At 38.0% G+C, this 19,492-nt stretch overlaps 1 protein-coding gene across 15 annotated transcripts in view; it reads right to left on the bottom strand.

Annotated features, from left to right (window-relative positions):
• Positions 1-19,071, bottom strand: part of GOLGB1 (golgin B1) — a 124,644-nt gene extending 105,573 nt beyond the window's left edge. For 3 of the 15 annotated variants that reach the window (XM_058295735.2, XM_058295740.2, XM_058295742.2), the window contains exon 1: positions 18,908-19,060. The gene's annotated coding sequence lies outside the window, so the exon portion shown is untranslated. The other 12 variants (XM_058295747.2, XM_058295749.2, XM_058295748.2 and 9 more) reach the window with 7 other exon arrangements.
• Positions 19,072-19,492: the final 421 nt, after the last annotated feature.

Below are 19,492 nucleotides of genomic sequence, written 5' to 3'. Positions count from 1 at the left end.
GAGAAATTGAAAAAAAATAAAACCATGAGTAGCTTGTTCCATGTGGCTGCCAGTGCCCAGTCCCCCCTCTCAAGGCAGGCTACCACAGGATTGGCCCCAGGCTGACTGATGCAGAAGAAGAGGGATGTACATACACTGAAAATGGCCTGTGACTACAGAATTTGGATTGCTGGGACCAGGTCTGATCTGCTGTTACAGTCCACGACAGACAAGCACAGCTCCAGAAGTTGTTTCAATCCTGCCCCTGAGAGGGGCAGAAGCTGTAAAGGTTTGTAGGCACAGTACATCCTTAGGGTTGCAGCAAACAGTTTGCTGAAGTGTCATCTGCTTGGCAAGTCAATAAAGTGCAACTTAAGGGAATCATCAAAAAGGCTTTTGGCATCTTTCCTGACCCTGTCCCCAGGGCTCTTTGAAATTGGTCTGTGCCCCCTTCATTGGTCCTTGGCTATGTTTTGGCTGGGAAATACTGACTCAGAAAAGTCCTCTTTGGGGAGACCCTTCTCCCCCAGAATTTGCCCTCCAGGCAAAAGCAGCTAGAGGCACTGACGGAATTTTTTAAAACCAAAAAACTATAGACTTAAAAAAAAAACAAACATCAAGATTCCCAGAGAAGGAACAGAGGAAAGGAAGCTTTCTCCTGGCGGTGAAACAAATGTACAAATGAAATCTTAAAAATTGTATTGCAGGTGGCAGACTTGGCCCAGTGGTTAGGGCATCCATCTACCACATGGGAGGTCCACTGTTCAAACCCCAGGCCTCCTGGCCCATATGCAGTGCTGATGTGGGCAAGGAGTGCTGTGCCACGGAGGGGTGTCCCCCGCGTAGGGGAGCCCCACGCTCAAGGAGTGCGCCCCATAAGGAGAGTCGCCCAGCACGAAAGAAAGTGCAGCTCGTCCAGGAATGGTGCTGCACACAAGGAGAGCTGACACAACAAGATGATGCAACAAAAAGAAACACAGATTCCCGTGCCACTGACAACAACAGAAGTGGACAAAGAAGACGCAGCAAACAGACACAGAGAACAGACAACTGGGGGGGGAGGGGAGAAAAATAAATAAATAAATCTTTAGAAAAAAGCATGTTTGAAAAAAAAATTGTATTGCATATCTCGGGCAAGAATCAGATAAAGAAAAGCTGGGTAAATATGCTCAGTTAAACACAAGAAATTCCAAAGGTCTAGAATAAGCTGAACCAAGTGTCAAAGAAGAGCCTTAAAACAAGGCCACTCAACAATAAAGCCCTAGGCAAGAGAGAAAAACTGACCTTCAGAGTAATTTCAGAAAGATAAACAGATGCCAAGACATCAGCAAAAAATTACAAGCCATACTAGGAAACAGGAAAATATGGCCCAGTCACGAAGCAAATTAAAACTACAGAGGACACACAGAATTTGAAACAACAATCAATGATGTTGAAGAACAAATCTCCTAAATTAATCAATTCAAGGAGATGAAAGAAAATATGGCTAAAGAGATAAAGGATAATAAGAGCATAGAGTAGAATTTGAAAGTATTAAAAGAAACATAACAGAACTCATGGGAATGAAAGGCACTTGGAGGAGATTAAAAACAAAAACAAAAACAAAAAAACCACCAGAGGCATACAACAGCGGATTTGAACAGACAGAACAAAGAAATAGCAAACTAGAAGACAGGACAATCAAAATGTTACAGACAGAAGAGACAGAGAAAAAACGAGGAAAAACTCCAGGGAATAGGATGACAGCATGAAGTGTGCAAATACACACATCATGGGTGTCCCAGAAGACGAGAAAGGAAAACAGGCAGAAAGAAAATCTGAGGAAATAATTACCAAAAATGTCCCAACTCTTATGCCAAAGATAAAGGGCAAATTCTGAAAGAAGCAAATGAAAAGTGATTTGTTACATTCAAGGGAACTGCAACTGTCAAAGTAGGTAGGCAGGACTCAACTCCTTCACAAAAACAATGGAGGAAGGGCAACTCAAGGGAGTTGCTTCAGGGATCTTCATGCCAGGAGTATGCTGCGCATCATCCAGGAGGGAGAGGGTTAGAGAGACAACGAAGGCAAATTAAAACCATGAGTTACTCACCCCTGTGGTCAGAAATGGCACATATACCCCACCTTGAAGGCAAAGAGCCTCAGTAAAACTCCTAGCTCACTGCAGCCAACTGAGAAGGAAAGAACCATCTCTTCCCTTGGAAAAAGAGGGGCCTGGTGGAGAGCAGGAAGTGGCTTCTCTTCAGTGAGTCTGGCCAGCTGAGTCACCTTGGAATATCAAAAAATATCCCAGCCAGCACTGAAGTGGCCCCAGGGAAAGGGGAGAGGAGATTTGATCAGGCAAGCTGTCAAACCCAGCTGCCCAAGGAGAGAGGAATTAGGTAAGGAGGAATGCAGAGACGGGCAGGTGCATAATCAGTTAGGGAGAGAAAGAAACCAGGAAAGACAGCCTGCAAACTGTCAGAAGCCCAACTGGCCTGAGGCAAAGGAGGTGGGGACCACCAGATAAGCTTTCAGAAGCCTATCTAACCTGTGGAGTGGCTGGAGTTCAGTGTAGGATCCCCTGTCTCACATATACAAGGTCCCTGGTTCGATTCCTGTTACCTGGTAAGAGAAGGGATCCAGAAAGTTACACAATGGGTCAGCCAGTACTTTATGACAGTGAACTTATAGACTGAGAGGTTTTTTGTTTGTTTTGAGCTATTGTTTTTAATTTCTTATCATGTCTTACTTTCTTATATTTTTTCTTATTCTTATTTTATTCACTAAAACTGGGTACCTTACCTGTGGAGGGCAGGCTGTAGGGTGACTGACTGATGAGCACTGGCAGCCCGAGACGGTTCCTAAGGGCCTAAGAGGGAAACCGGTTTTTTTCCCTGGGTTGTTTTTTGTTTGTCTTTTCTCTGTTTCCATTTTTTTCTTCTCGCTATTTTTCTATCCTTAGTTTATTTATTTTCTTTCATTTTTCCCTCTTCTGTTGCTTTTCTTTCATTCTACCTTTTCTTGTTTGGTCCTTCTCATCTTCCTTGCCTTTTTTTTATTCTATTTATTTTTCTTGTTTCATTTTTTTATTCCACCTTTTTTATTCTCATTACTTTGTATTCTTTTTTTAAAAAGATTTATTTATTTTCCCTTTCCCTTCCCCCTTCCTCCACCCTACTGTTTTTCCTGTCTGTGTTTTTGCTGTGTGATCTTCTGTATCTATTTCTTTTTTTTTTTTTTTTTTTTTTGGTCTTCTCTTTTTCACTTTTTCTCTTCTAGGATTCACCAGAATTTGATCCTGGGGACCTCTGATGTGGAGAGAGGTTCCTCTCAGCTGCGCCACCTCAGTTCCTGGTTTCTAGTGTGCTTCACCTTGACTCTCTCCTTTGTTTCTTTTGTACTGTCATCATCTTGCTGCGTGACTCACTTGCGCAGGCACTGGCTCATCGTGCAGCCACTTGGCTCACCACGTAGGCACTGGTTCACCATGCAGGCACACTTTCTCTTCTTATTCACCAGGAGGCCACAGGGATCGAACCCAGGTCCTCCCATATGGTAGGTGGAAGCCCTATCACTTGAGCCACATCCACTTCCCACTTGGTATTCTTATTGATTTTTCACTCCTAATATTTATTTTCCTGGCTCTTTTATGGTTCTTTTCTTTTATTATTACTATTATTCTTTTTCACATCTTCTTCCTTTTCTATGGTCTTGATATTTTTTCAAGAGAACACAGACAACTACAAAGATTTAGAATAAGAGGAACCAAGTTTCAAAAGGGAAACTTACCACACAAAAAAAAGAACTAAAACCCTAGAATAGAAAGAGACGCTAACCATCTGAAGAAGCACATCAAGATAAACAGATGCCTAAACACCAATAAAAAATCACAAGGCATACTAAGAAACAGGAAGACATGGCCCAGTCTGATGAACAAAATTTAAAAAAAAAAAAAAACACAGGAGGAAATGCAGAACATGGAACGACTAATCAAGGATGTCCAAAGAAATAATGGCTGAAAATTTCCTGGACATGGATGTACATGTCCAGGAGGTGCAGTACACTTCAAACAGTATAAATCCTAACAGGCCTACCCTGAAACATATACTGATTAAACTGTCAAACACTCAAGACAAAGAGAGAACACTGAAAACAGCAAGAGAAAAGAGATCCATCACATACAATGGAAATTATAATAGATATGATTAAGCACTCATTTCTCATCTGAAACTATGGAGGTGAGAAGGCAGTGGTATGACATAGTTAAGGTGCTAAAAGGAAAAAACCTGTCAGCCAGGAATTCTGTATCCAGCAACGCTGGCATTCAAAAATGAAGACAAGTTCAAAATATTCACAGATTAACAGAAATTAAGAGAGTTTGTCAACAAGAAACCTTCCCTTCAAGAAATACTAAAGGGAATTATGCAGGTTGAAAGGAAAAAACAGGAGAGAGAGGGTTCAAGAAGAGAGTAAAAGGAGGATTAGTAAGAAAAACTAAAGGCTGCCCTCCTGGTATGGTGGTGGTGGCCAGAGGCCTCTCTCTCTGCTGTCCACCAGGTTCTTGACCTCTGCGGCTTAAGCCCCCAGTCCGCCAGCTCACTGGCCCCTGCCACTTCCTGGACTTCTCTTGGTTTGCTGTTCTTTTTTAGTTTCTCTAGTTGTTCAGTGAAATCTTTGGCTTTAACTCTTCTTTTTTAATATCAGCATTTAGGGTTATAAATTTCCTATTCAAGACTGCCTTTGCTATATCCTATAAGTTTTGATAAGTTGTGTTCTCACTTTCATTTGTCTCAATATATTTACTGATCTCACTTGCAATTTCTTCGATTCACTGATTTAGGAGTTTGTTGTTTAGTCTCCATACATTTGCAGATTTACCTTTCCTATCTATTGATTTTCAGTTTCATCCCCTTATGATCTGAGAGGGTGCTTTATGATCCAACATATGGTCTTAGAGATCATACATTAAAGAAAGATCCATGGGCACTTGAGAAGAGTGTATAATCTGCTGAGTTTGGGTGCAATGTTCTGTATTTGTCTGTTAGGTCTACCCCATTTATCATATTGTTCAAGTTCTCTGCTTCCTTGTTGATCTTCTGACTAGTTGTTCTATCTAATGATGTGAGTGATGTGTTAAACTATTATTGTACAGATGTCTATTTCTCCCCTCAGTTTTGCCAGAGTTTGTCTCATGTATTTTGGGGCACCCTGGTTAGATGCATACATATATATGACTGTCATTTCTCCCTGGCAGTTTGTATTCCTGGGTCTAAAGTGAGTCCCTTGTAAGCAGCATATGGCTCATGTTTTTTTAATCCGTTCTGTCAGCCTATACCTTTTAATTGGGGAGTTTAATTCATTCACTCAATGATATTACTGTAAATGCATTATTTACTTCCACCATTTTATTCTTTGGTTTTCATATGTCTTTTTATTCTTTTGGTTACCCTTTCCTCTATTCTTTCTTCTATTCTCTCCTCCAAGCCTCTCTCTCCTAGATTTTTCTTTCTGACTATAAGGCTTTCTTTAATATTTCCTGCAAAGGTGGATTATTTTCTACGAGCTCTTAGTTTCTATTTGTCAATGTTTTAAACTCACCTTCATATTTGAAGGACAATTTTGCTGAAGAAAGAATTCTCAGGTGGCAGTTTTTCTCTTTCAGTATCCTAATTGTATCATACCACTATCTTCTCGCCTACGTGGTTTCTGAAGAGAAATCTTCACTAAGTCTTACTGGGCATCCCTTGTATGTGATGGTTCTCCTTTGCAGCTCTCAGAATTTTCTATTTATCTTTGACACATGACATTCTGAGAAGTGTCTTAAGGTATGTCTATTCAGATTTATTCTGATCAGGGTACACTGGGCTTCTTAAAAATGTAAGTTCATTTCTTTCGTGAGAGTTGGGAAATTTTCAGCTATTATTTCCTCAAATAACTTACCAGGTGCAATGGATGTGTCATGATGATGGGAGAGAGTGTTGCTGTGGGGGGAGTGGGGGGCGGGGGCGGTGGGGTTGAATGGGACCTCATATTTTTCATAATGTAATTAAAAAATAAATAAATAAAAGATAAAAAAAAAAAAAAGGAATATTTCCTCAAATACTCCTTCTGCCCCTTTTCCTTTCTCCTCTGGTGCTCCCACGTTGCTCATGAGTTGCATTTTGTGTTACCATTCAACTCCCTGAGTCCTTGCTCAATTTTTTTTTCATTCTTTTCTCTCTTCAATTTCAGGTATTGTCTTTAGAAGTAAGGCCTCCCAGGCACATTTGGTTTCACACTCTAATGTAGTTTTTTATCTCACCTATTGTGTCTTTCATTCCCATGAGCTCTGTTTTTTTTTCAAGTTTTCAAATTCTTCTTTGTGCTCACTCAGTGTCTTCTTGGTGTCCTTTATCTCTTTAGCCATATTGTCTTTCAATTCATTGGTTTTGGAAATTTGTATGCATCTTCTTGATTAGCTGTCTCAAATCTTGTGTTTCATCTGGGGCTTTCTTCCATTTTCTTAGTACATTTGTAATTTTTTGCAGATGCCTAAACAGGTGATTAGGGTGGTGAGTTTACTCAGATGCTCAATTTCTCTCTCTTTCATAGGGTTTTAATTGCAGGAGGCTGTGTGTTACTGCTGTTCTTTGATTCACGATTCAACCTGTTCTGACCCTGGTAGTTGTTCAAATCTGGGCCCTGGACCAAGTAATGGGTTGTAGATCTGCTTCTTAGGGTCTTGGGTAGAGAGACGTTAAAGGCCGGTAAAACCTCTTATATGTATTTAGTTTTAATTTCCTCATGTGCACACCCTTGGTCAGCCAGCAGATGGTGCTCTTTGACAGTCCTCTCAGTTCAGTGCCCAGGTTGGAGTGTGTTTGCTACAACAGGGACAGATCAATGTGACAGAGGTTCCTACCTGCAGGCAAAGAGCTTCTTAATTCAAACTTTCTCAAAGCTAGTTCTCCAACCTTTGCTGGCAGCCCCTTCCCTTTTCCTAGGTAGGAAGTAATTCCACTTCCCTCTGCATGGTCAACAACCAGTCCCAGTCAGTAGAGCAGGAGACTGAGAAGGTCCAATCTCTTTAGTCCCTTAATGACTCCCAAGGCAAACAATGGCATGGTCTCACCCAGCCTGCAAGGACTCCTGGGACACAGCAGACCAAATATGTGGGTCAGAAGCTGAGTCAGCCTTAGGTTGTGTCCTTCTCTCTCCACTTTCCTGGGGAGGTGGACAGCTGGGGTCCCCTTTATCTTTAGCTGCTGGCCTGAGGCCTGAGAATTCAAAATTATGTATGATGTGGGGGAGAGTGCCCGCATTTGCAGCTGTGGCTCTTAACTCACAGTTCCCCTATCTAGATTCTTTTCCTTTGCTAATCTCTCCTCTGGGCAATGTCCAGCCTTTCCCTGGTGTCCTATATCCTAGGGGACTTTTTTTCCAAGTCATTTCTATCTGTCCTCTAGCTCTTTTTCTGGGAGAGAAGAGAGTCCCATGTCTTTCTAGTTTGCCATCTTCCTGGAAGTCCCTAAGAAATCTTTTACTGTGATCCTCCTTGTTGGGATTATTAAGTGGGAAAAAATTTGATCATGCACATATCAAACTAGATATTGAGTGGAATTTTATTAATCTAATAATGGGTTTACACTAAAATTCTATAAAATATCTTTCAAATGGCAAAGCATTAAATAGCTTTGTCATTAAAGTCAGAGTGTTCCACTACCTCTTTCTATTCAATATTATAATGAAGGATGTAACCAAATAAATAAGTCTGGGTAAAGAAATACGAATACAAAATGGTAAAGAAGGGATTTTAAAACATCACTATTCAGTGAAACTATGATTATTTATATAGAAATATTAGGATAATCTATAAATAAGCCAGATAGACATGACAGAAATAAGCATTCTTGATAACTGATCAGTTTATAAAATCAATAGCATTCCCATACAACAGCAATAATAAATAAAAAAATGTTCTTTTAATAATGCTAATAAAAATAGTACAAACCTAGTGGGTTAGAATAAACCTAAAAAAGTGTGTAATATTTATATATTAATTTCATCAAACTTAAGAGATAAAAAGAGACCTAAATAAATGGAGAAATAGATCATGTTTAAAAATACAAAAATTCATGATTAAAATGTCCATTTTCTACAAATTTTTTAAAAACTGAAAGGTTGCAATAAAGGCAGTGCTCAGAGGGAAACTGATAGCCCTAATGCCTACATTTAAAAAGAAAAAGAGTTAAACTCAAAGACCTAACTGCACACCCGGAGCAACCTGACAAAAGAACAGCAAATTAATGCCAAAGCAAGCAGAAGAAAAGAAATAACAAAGATTAGAGCAGAAACTAAGGAAATTGAGAGGGAAAAAAAAGAATTAACAAAATCAAAAGTTGGTTCTTCTAAAAGATCAATAAAGCTAACATACCCTTAGCTAGACAGAAAAGGAAAAATAGAAGATGCAAATTAATAAAATCAGAAATGAGAGGGGAAACATTACAACTGACCCCAAAGAAATAAAAAGGAAATAAAGAGGATACTATGAACAACTGTACGTCAACAAATTAGACAACTTAGATGACCTGGAAAAATTCCTAGAAAATACATGAACAACCTACATTTACTCCAGAAGAAATAGAAGTCCTCAACAGACCAACTACAAATAAAGAGATTGAATTAGTCATCAAAAACCTCCCAAAAAATAAAAGCCCAGGACCAGATGGCTTCACAGGTGAATTCTACCAATCATTCCAAGAATAATTAATACCAACGCTGCTCAAACTCTTCCAAAAAATCGAAGAGGACAGAACACTACCTAATTCTTCTATAAGGTCAACATTACCCTAATATTAAAGTCATTTAAACATATCAGGAGAAAGGAGAATTACATACACAATATCCCTTACAATTGCAGGTACAGAAATCCTCAACAAAATACTAGTCAATTGACTCCAACAGCCAAGTAAAAGAATTATACAACATGGAAGGGTAGCTCAGCATAAGAAAATCAGTTGATATAATACATCACTTTAATAGAACAAAGGGAAAAATACATATTATCTTTTTAATTGATGCAGAAAATACATCTGACAAAATTCAACACACTTTCTTCATAAAAACACTTAGAAAACTAGGAATAGGAGGAAACGTTAACATGATAAAAGGCATATATGAAAAACACACAACTAACATTATACTCAATGGTGAGAGGCTGAAAGCTTTCCCTCTAAGATCAAGAACAAGACAAAGATGTCTACTGGCATCACTGTTATTCAACATTATACAATTGTCACAGAAAGAAATCAGAAGTTGAAAAATCCAGTGGAAACCCAAAAAGAATGGAGAGGTCAGAAGAGGCCACCATGTGCATCACCATGTGACAGGGGAACTAAGAACCAAGGATCACCAGCTGCCAGCCCCAGAATGTCACAAACTTTGGAAAAAATTTTGAATTTGATGATGCCTTGATTTGAACTTTTTCCCATCCTCAAACTGAGTGAGTAAATTCCCATTGTTAAGACTAAGCTATTTCATCGTATTTGCCTGAGCAGCAAACAAACTAAAACAGGTTTTCGTAACAGGAGAGTAGGATGCCACTACTGCAAATATCCTAACTCTGTAAATGGCTTTGGAATTGGGTAATTAATAGAAGATAGAAGATTTGTGAGGGCTCTGCAAAGACAGATACAGGAAATTATATATCCTGCCATAACCTACAGAATGGAGTGGGAGAGAGCGTAAACTGCAATGTAAACTAAAATCCATGCTGTGTGACAATGCTCCAAAATGTGTTCATCAATTGCAATGAATGTACCACACTAATGAAAGAAGTTGTTAATGTGGGAAAAAAGGGAAGTGTGGGGAGTGGGGCATATGGGAATCCCCTACACTTTTTAACATAACATTTTATGTAATCTACGTATTTTTTAAAAATAAATAAAATATATATTTTTAAAAATGAATGAGAACTATAAAGAAAGTTTGTGTCATCTTATAAAATATATAATTTGTCATGAACAGAATGATGGTAAGATGCTGAAATAAACAGAATAAACAAAAACAAAAACAAAAAAACATACTGAAATGCTAGCAGAGCAATTAGGCAAGAAAAATAAACAAAAGGCATACAAATTGGAAAGAAAGAAGTAAAATATTCTCTATTTACAGATGATATGAGTCTATAGCTTGAAAATCCTGAAAAAATCCACAAAAAAGCTTCTAGAGCTAATAAATTCAGTAAAGTGATGGGTTACAAGATCAACAAGCAGAAATTGTGTTTCTATACACTAGTAATGAACACTCTGAAGAGGAAATAAAAAAAAAATCCCATTTGCAATAGCAAATAGAAGAGTCAAATACTTAGGAATAAATTTAATTAAGGTTGTAAAGAACTCATACAGAAAACCATAAAATACTGCCAAAGGAAATAAAAGAGAATCTAAATAGGGAAGCCGATTTGGCCCAACAGGGCATCTGCCTACGACATGGGAGATCCTCTTCAGGAAATTATGCTGAATAACAAAAAAGTCAACCCCAAAAGGTTACATTTTGTATTATCCCATAGTTACATCAACATTTTCGAAAAGATAAAATGTTAGAAATGAAGCATAGATTAGCAGTTGTTGTAAAAAGGCAATAAAAGGGATCCTTGTGGTATTGGAAATGTTCATAGTTGACTGTGGTACTCTATACAGGAATCTAGACAGGTGCTAAAAAATGTATAAAATGTAACAGACACATATACACATAGAAATGAGTATTCAAGTAAAACCAGGGAGATTTGTATAACACCTGAGTGTTACGTCAACATCAAAATCCTGGTTGTGCTAATACGCTATAGTTTTGCAAAATGTTACCACTGGGAGAAACTCTTCATATTATTTCTTAGAGCTGCATGTGAATTAAAAATTATCTTAATTTTTTTAAAAAATGAACTAAACACAATGTGATATTCTAGATTGGATTTTGGAACAGAAAAAGGGCATTAATGGAGACATATGAACAAAGGAAGTTTAGTTAACTACTGTAATGTACCAATGTTAGTTCCTTAGTTTTGATAAAAGTACACTGATAATGTAACACGTTAACATTAGGAAAAACTGGGTAAAGGTATATGGAACTCTCTATAACCTTTGCAAAAGTTCTGTTGTAAGCCTAAAATTATTCCTAATAAATGTTTTCTTTTTTAAATTTTAAAGAAATGAAGAGTTAAAAAGGACTAAAGAGAAAGTGATAAGTATTAAAGTCATAAAATTTGGATAATAGGAGACCCTGAAAAAGAAAATTAAAGGAAAGAAAGAGAGCAAATATTAAAGACCATAATGGAAGAAAACATAACTGAAATAACAAAGATTTCAAATTATATAGTGAAAGAGCACACAATGTACTTTAGAATACTGACCAAGAATGAACAACAAGATCTTCTAGAAAAATAAATGGACTTAAAAAAATTTCCCTTTGGATTAAGGTCAAAATATTACTTGATTTATAAAATAAAGATAATTAGACTATCATCAGACTTTTTCACCAACAATGTTTTTGCCGAAGAAAATATTAGTTACAGATTTAAGATATTCAAGGAAATAAATTATGAGTCAAGGATTTTATTTCCAGCCAAAAAAACGTTATGAACATGTAAGAAAAATCATGAAATATTTTCCCACGAGCCCTTCCTAAGGAATCTACTATATTAGATGAATAACTTAAGACAACCAAAATGACTAGAAACATCATCATAAGGATTGGTGGTAAGCATTAAATATGCAGTTATTTATAGAACAAAGATTCATAAAGGCTGGAAGGAAGAGAGTATACTATGCAATGCTTATATGCTCTAAGATATATATAAGGCAACCAATAAAAAAAATGGGGAGAAATGAGAATAGCATATTAAAAAAAAACATTTAACTGTTTTCTGTAATGGAAATTGGCGGCAGCAGTATTAATATTGTTATTCCATGACTATTGTATGTGTAATGTTGAATTAAAACAAATGAATAATTATGGGTATATGAATTCTATCATGATGCTTTCAGGATGAAAAAAGGAGATACAAATGTAATATAGAAAAAAAAAAGTAAGAACCCCAAAATAAAACTGATCTTATTTTTTAATCAGAAAGATCACTACGAACTATTTTATTTCAATCCATATATTTTCCTAGCTCTTTCCACAGCAAAGGTCTAAAAACAATGACAAACTGAGAAATAATGAGCACCTCTAGCACCTAGATTGGGGTATTGAAATAGCATTTCCCATTTTAAAAGGAAAGCTTCTTAGAGAAATGGCTGATTCCAATTTTGAGGCAGGAAATGTACAACATCAGCCTGAAACATTTTGTCATACAAGATAACAAAGAAGCTATCAAAGACTACTAGAGTCAGGTCAAAAGGACCCAGGAGCCAAACTGAAGAGGAACCTACTGGCTAAAGTGACAATTAGAATTTCCATAAGAGTATGAACTGCAACAAATTGAAAGCCACCAAAAATATTTAAAAGCAAAGTTCATAATAAAGTAAATGGTCACAATCTGAACCAATTATCTTGAAAACTGGGTAAACACAAGTACTTATCTTAACTTTCCTATATGAACCTCATGACTCAGGAAGCAAATGGCAGATGGGGATGCATCTCCATATAAAATTATTCCAGCTAATAAATGAAAACACAATGATAGAATTGGAATATCTATTCTAATATTTTGCAAGTTTGAATGAACTGATGGGTCTTGACATTATCAACATTTGCTAACAATAAAAAGTAGAGCAAAAACTAGACATTATGAGCACATCACCACTTAGTCTTACCAGAAAAACAGAACCTCAATCTGATATCTCTAGATCCAGCAGCCAATCTGAAGGAAATGCAGAAGACAGAGAAACATGATGGCTGAACTGTCCCATGAATCTGCAATTTCCAAATTGTGGGAAACTCCACAGGTCAAAAGGCCTAAATTCTTCAACAGATAAATGGAAAGGAAAAGACTTAAGACATGTATCAAGTTAAAAAGAAGGAAAGGAAAGAAAAGGAAAAAAGGAAGGAAAAAGGGGGAGGAAAAAGGGAAGGGAAGGAAAAAGAGAAAACACATTTGGGTGCTAAAATCATAAAGAAACAAAAAGAAGCGATTAATTTTAAAAAGAAGGAGAGGGCTGTGACTGGGATGGGGCACATGGAGGGTATTCCAGAATGACTGGAAAAGTTCTATTTCTTGACCTGGTAGTTATCACAAGGATGTTCGCCTTATAAACATTTCTTAAGTGATACATTTTTGGATTTGGTTTTCTATATCTGTGTTTTATTTTACCTTAATTTTTTTAAAAGCTACTGGCCACTCACGCTGCAGTGTGCCCACAGTCCATGTCTCAGCATGGACTATATACTTTTCTCATTTTTTCTAAATTAATAAACTCTTTACTCCCTTGCCTACCTTTAAAAAAAAAAAAAGCTACTAACAGAAATAGTTAAGCAATAATGTTTACAGCTGTCTATAAGTTCTTGACTTAACCCTTTGCTTTGTCACATGCCCTAACCCTATATATACCTCACTCACTGACTGTTTTCCATCATTTTAAGTTTAAATCCCCAAACCAATCCTTAACCCCTCCTCCATCATAGCTCTGCTATTTGCACCCCCCCTTTCTGCCCTAAGTAGTTTGGCTTCTACTGCTACCACCTTGATGGATAAGCAGAAAAGTGCTGAGATTCTAGACATAATGATAGTGTTTCTTAACTATTTTTAAACCAAATCCCTTAGAGAAATGTAAAACTATCACATGCATGCAAACTTATACACACACACAAACATACACATACACACGTGTGTGCTCAAGGTGAGTATACCATAGATCAAGTATTTTGCATTTCACCATAGGCAGAGAAGATTGTGTTGAATCTTATCTTACATAATGTCTACTGTGAAAATGACTTTTTTTTTCAGTTTTCCAAACTTAAAGTTAAAATCCTAAAGGTTTTTCCAAATTATAACTGCACCCCCTCTTCCCTCACTAGTACTACCATACATGAGATTCTGATTCATCCTCCCTAGAAGAGTGTGTCTCCTCCAGCCCCCTGCTAAAAATCACTGCACCTGAAGGACACATACACATAAACATAGGATAGTGATAATATGAATAGCCACCATTTATAGAACACTATGTGCCAAACAATTTATTATACATTTCTCTCTAATCCTTACAAAACCTGAGAGGTAGGTATCATTATTATGCCCATTTTATAGATGAGGAAAACTACCAGAGAAATTAAGAGATTTCAAGGTCATTCAGCTAAATAAGCAATAGAATAAGAAATAAAGCTACCTTTAAATGGAAAATGGGTTATTTTTCTCACATAACTGTTTAAAACCATGTAATTTTAAGATAGTAAAGATCAATATTTAAATGAGATAAAAATCTTGGAGAGTTCCATGGATGTACCATTTCAGGCTATAGTAACAATAAAAGGATCTGACTTGTAGACATATCCAACAATCTGGAAGGCTCCTAGCAAAGTGGGATGGCATAGTGGAAGTAAGACCAAAGTAGGAGATAGGGAACTGGGCTTCCAGTCCTGGTCTTAACAGTAAGAGGCTGCATTACCTTGGCTAAGTCACCTTATCTTTTGGGCCTCAGTTTCCTCATCTTAAAATGAAGAAGAGTGACAAAGTCTATTCTAAAGCTCAAGTATTACGATACCATGATTCAAGTGATTTCTAGAGCTGTTGACATTAAACGAATAATCTGGAAATGTAAAACGGAAGGGTATTCTCAGGCATAAGAACTTCTATGGATGGCTGAAAGGTAGGGGACTTGAGGGCAAGACAGTAACTAAATAGTCATGCTTAGATTAAAGGAAGAAAAATGGGTCTCTTCCAGAAATAGGCAAATGTTTATTTTTTAAATATTAGTAGAGGGAAAAATATTCATATTCACAATAATAAATTCATATAAGAAGTATGTATGGCTGTGGCAGACAAGGCTCTTGCTACAGTTTAAAGAGCTTCACACCAAGGCCAGGCTTCAGTAAAACACTTAAGTAAATAAAACAATCCCTCAAAGTTAGTGCTGGTCACACCTTCCACAAACCCTGCTACAGGAACCTCAACACTTGTATGCTGAGGCGGAACTTAGAATTAATTCTGCCTTATTTCTCAAAGCCCCATTGCTATTAATAATTATTATTTTTAATATACCTACTTGATGTCGAGTATTATGCTAGGAACCAGAAAAATACACAAAGAAATATAAGGCATGATTCCTAACCACAGAGAGCTTAGTACAATATCATGGGAAAATAAAAAAGAACAATAATTTAATATGACAGCTTTGAGTGCATGCCTGTGTGTATATGTATATGCACTCTTTGGTTCGGAAATTAAATCATATTTTCCCCAGAAACAATAACATAGAAAATAGTTAGACTTCCATTCCATTTATTTAATGCATATTTAGTTGAGCCTCAGTAGTTTTCTTTAATTCCCAGAGTGATCCTCAATCAGGTTGAGAAGCTGACAAGATGATATTGTATAGCTGGGAAAAGTTTATTCAATATTATGATATAATTTTACACTTAAATATGAAAAACCATTTTCATGATACAAAAACTACTTTATTAAACAAATGTAGAAGGTAAGTGGTAGCTATAATGTATAAACACAGCACTATGTGCAAAGCACTGGTTTAACCGCTTCACATATAGCAACTTATTTATCCTCATTAACTAATTTTATTATTAAAACAACCCCAAGGGGGAAGCACTATCAATACTACAATTTTAAGGTGAGTAAACTGAGGCATAGGGAGCTAAGTAATTTGCCCATTCATACAACTCAATGAAGCTTCTTGGCTGATGGAGATACACAAAAGATAATTTTATTCTGAGTAACCACATCACCCAACACTTTTCATCAGGGCTGAAAATAGGGATGGAGGCACTGTGCTAATAATTCTATAGTTATTCTATAATTTAAAGAGTACACTGGCTGAAATGAAATGATTCAAAAGAGTATGGCCCAGAAGAATTCTATATTGTTTTTATTTTATATAGGTTGACACATGGGCATAAGGATATATGTACACAAATATTTACTATAGCAGTATTTATGACTAAAAAGATGCCCATCAATAGAGGACAGGAGGGAAGTGGACTTGGCCCAGTAGTTAGGGCGTCCATCTATCATATGGGAGGTCTGCAGTTCAAACCCCGGGCCTCCTTGACCCGTGTGCAGCTGGCCCATGTGCAGTGCTGATACACGCAAGGAGTGCCCTGCCACGCAGGGGAGCCCCACGCGCAAGTGCGCCCAGTAGGGAGAGCCGCCCAGCACAAAAGCAAGTTCAGCCTGCCCAGGAATGGTGCCACACACACAGAGAGGTGACACAAGATGATGCAACAAAAAGAAACACAGATTCCCGTGCCACTGACAACAAAAGAAGTGGGAAAAAAGATTAGCAGCAAATAGACACAGAGAACATAAAATAAAAATTAAAATAAATAAATCTTTAAAAAAAAAAAAAGGACAGGTTAGATCCACTTAAATATTTGGAGGAGGGAATGCTGTGTAATCTGAATTAGGTTCTTTTATACTCATGGATATGGACTAAATGCCTAAGATATACTATTAAGTGGGGGGGGGAAGCAAAGTGTAGAATAGCATGTATACTATGACTTCACTTACAGGAGAGAAAAAGGAGGGTGATATGTGTAACATATGTATGTACTTCAATATGATCAAGAATTGTTTATAGTGCTTACTACGGGAAATGAGGAATGGGAAGTAGGGAATGGAGAAGAGGGCCAATAGGTAGGGGAGAAGGATTTTTCTTTTTATATTATATCCTTATGTTTTGAATTTCCTTTTATAAAAAGAAGGTATTACTTATTTTTAAATCACTTGATTAAAAATAGAGTAATAAGGAGCCCAATCTCCTTTTACATAGTGGTTCCTAACCATTTTACAATAGACTGGTATGTTATGATCAGTGGTAATGTGTGTCTCAAGAAACTTATTCCTAATAATAATTAACCTAGAATAGTTTATGAATGATTTATTTTTATAAACAAGAGTAAAATGAATATCCTTTCAATTAACTAACTCTTATTCAACTATATTCCAATATGCTTCCTTGAACACAGGAAATTAAGGTAAATTACTCATAACTCTAAACTATTCAATAGGAATGTGCTTTTTTGTATTTGGTTCTATTAGAAATCACAAGTTCTGATTTGAGACATGAGGGACATATCTTCTCTGATTCACGTGCCCTAACCTCTTCTCCCTGCAATTCCCCACTCTCCCAAAATAATCCCAACCAAACTGCAGTCCAAGCATGTAGTGACCACATTCTCCATTACAACTCATTAATCCCATGGTGAGAGGAGGAGGAAAAGTAGAGAGATTTCTCACAATTAAAACTAAGGAAGTCTACAGTCTTCCAAAAAAATGGAAGAAAGAGGAAATCTGACACAAAGCCAAACAGAAAGTAAAAAGAATTATCTCCAAAAATTACCTGTAGCAGAGGCTGCATTCTATAAGAATGGAGGTCCCCCCATTAAGGAGTTCCTCAGAGATGCAAACAACCTTATTGAAAAACAACATAACACCTTAAGGTGGTCTTTTTGTTTTGTTTTGTTTTGTTTTAATGTGTTCTTGAAATTGTGTTGGGAGTATCCCAAGGAGTGGGCAAGAGATTTTTTTAATCTCCTTTTAAATTCATAGTTTGTGTACCTAATAATACACATAATCTATTTACAGTAGTAGTCACACATTATAATGAAATATACAGGTGTTTAGGAGGATGCATGCTCAAAAATGTTTTACTGACAGGGTACACACTTTAAAATGATTGATGCTACCAATGTAGTCAAACACATTTAAGGATTTAAGGCAGTGAAAAGGAAAGTATTAAATGGGCAATCCAGTGTCAAGGGATAAAATCTGCGAATTAGTGTACAAGGTCTGCAATTTTTTAGTTTTCTTCAAATTTTTCCTATATCTATTCCTGCTATTTTTTTCAGCAGATTTGACACTTTATAGTCATCTGACCATCCAATTCTTATTACTTCATTCTTCAGGAAAAGCCTCTAGCATGTCTTTAAGTTCTCCATGCCATCTTGTGTAGAACTGAAAGAGCTCTAAGTGCTCAGAAGGCATCCCACTATTTCCCAAAACTATTTCCTTGTCCAGTGATTTAAAATATCTGTCTCACTCTTAAATGATCCTTTCCCCATTTCAACTATAAACCAACTGCAACACGTAAATCAGACAAACAGTACTCATTCGTCAAAGGGCTCACCCTCCCTTCACACTCCTACACACCACTCCCTTTAGGCAGAATAAACTTCCTCCACATCTCGCTTCGGGGTTTGCTTCCTTATAACAGCATGCCCACCTCTGATTCCAGGGATTTTAGAGTTGATGGGATCGCAAGGATTGTCCCTCTCTCTTCATCTCTCCAGCAACCCATCAGCACTAGTAGGATCATTCGACAAACCCCCGTTTGCGTTGATTTCGCTAAGTTTCGATGACCTCCGCCCTAAAGATCTCTTGATTTGTTTAGGTCCCGCCTCTCAGTCCGGACTCTAAGTTTGTTTAGAACGGCGGCCAGGTATGTTCTCTCCGACGTCAGCTGCAGCGTAAGGAGATAGGCCCAAGCCGGCCGCTTAGAGAACATGGCCCTGCAGACCTGACTACCTGGGCGCTTTTCACGCTCGCTCCCCGTGGAGAAACGTTTTGACTATAGTGCCTGCCAGGGGGCACAATGACTCTGAGATTGCACGGGGAGACTAGGAAGAGGCCAAGTAGATGAAGGGAGGCGGGTCAAAGGCTGGATCCCGGCCTGAGGAAAGGGGCGGGGTGGGGAGAGGAAAGAACCCGACTGTGGCTGTTTGGGCAGCCCCGCGGCCCCTGTGGCGGGGGTGACCGTTAAAGGACTCTGGGAAGGAAGAGTTGGAGAGCGTCCCTACTCACCTGGAAGCGGCTGCTGCCGGGAGCTCCAAGCCTCCCCCTCCCCCCCTTACCCAATTTAAGCCACGTCAGCTCTGGGATCCCGGACACCTACCACTGACGCGCCCCGCGAGGGACTCAACCACTCGCAGTTAGGACGGAAAATGGGATAAGGACATTGGCCAATCAGGACTATCGGCAGAGCGTTACCAGGGATACCAGGCACGCCTTGTTTCTAACTAACCCATCAACAAGGACGGCAACCAATCAACATCAGAAAATCTTCGCTTCCTCGAAAAAACAGCCAATGGACTCTAAAGGGTAGAGGAGGTAACGGGTCAAACAGGAGCGAGTGTTCCGGAAGAAGTTATGGAGAAGGACCGGAAATGCGGGGAGGACGGGCGTTCTGGGAAAGGTCAGGAGTTTCGAGAGTGTGTTGGGTATGCTGGTTTCTTCCATTTATTCTGCCGCGTTGACTGACTGGTCCACACTGAGTCTTTGACTTCGGAGATTTCGGACTGCGGGTATCCGCTGCCTTTATTGTTGAGTGAGCTGTGAGGAGGAGTGGGGAAATGGGTTTTAAAGAGCCTGAAAGGAACCGTTTTGGTC

The sequence above is a fragment of the Dasypus novemcinctus genome, chromosome 4, assembly GCF_030445035.2.
Source record: "Dasypus novemcinctus isolate mDasNov1 chromosome 4, mDasNov1.1.hap2, whole genome shotgun sequence".
Taxonomy (NCBI): domain Eukaryota; kingdom Metazoa; phylum Chordata; class Mammalia; order Cingulata; family Dasypodidae; genus Dasypus; species Dasypus novemcinctus.
Note: the sequence above shows the minus strand (reverse complement) of the source record. Positions and strands in the feature narration are given on the sequence as shown.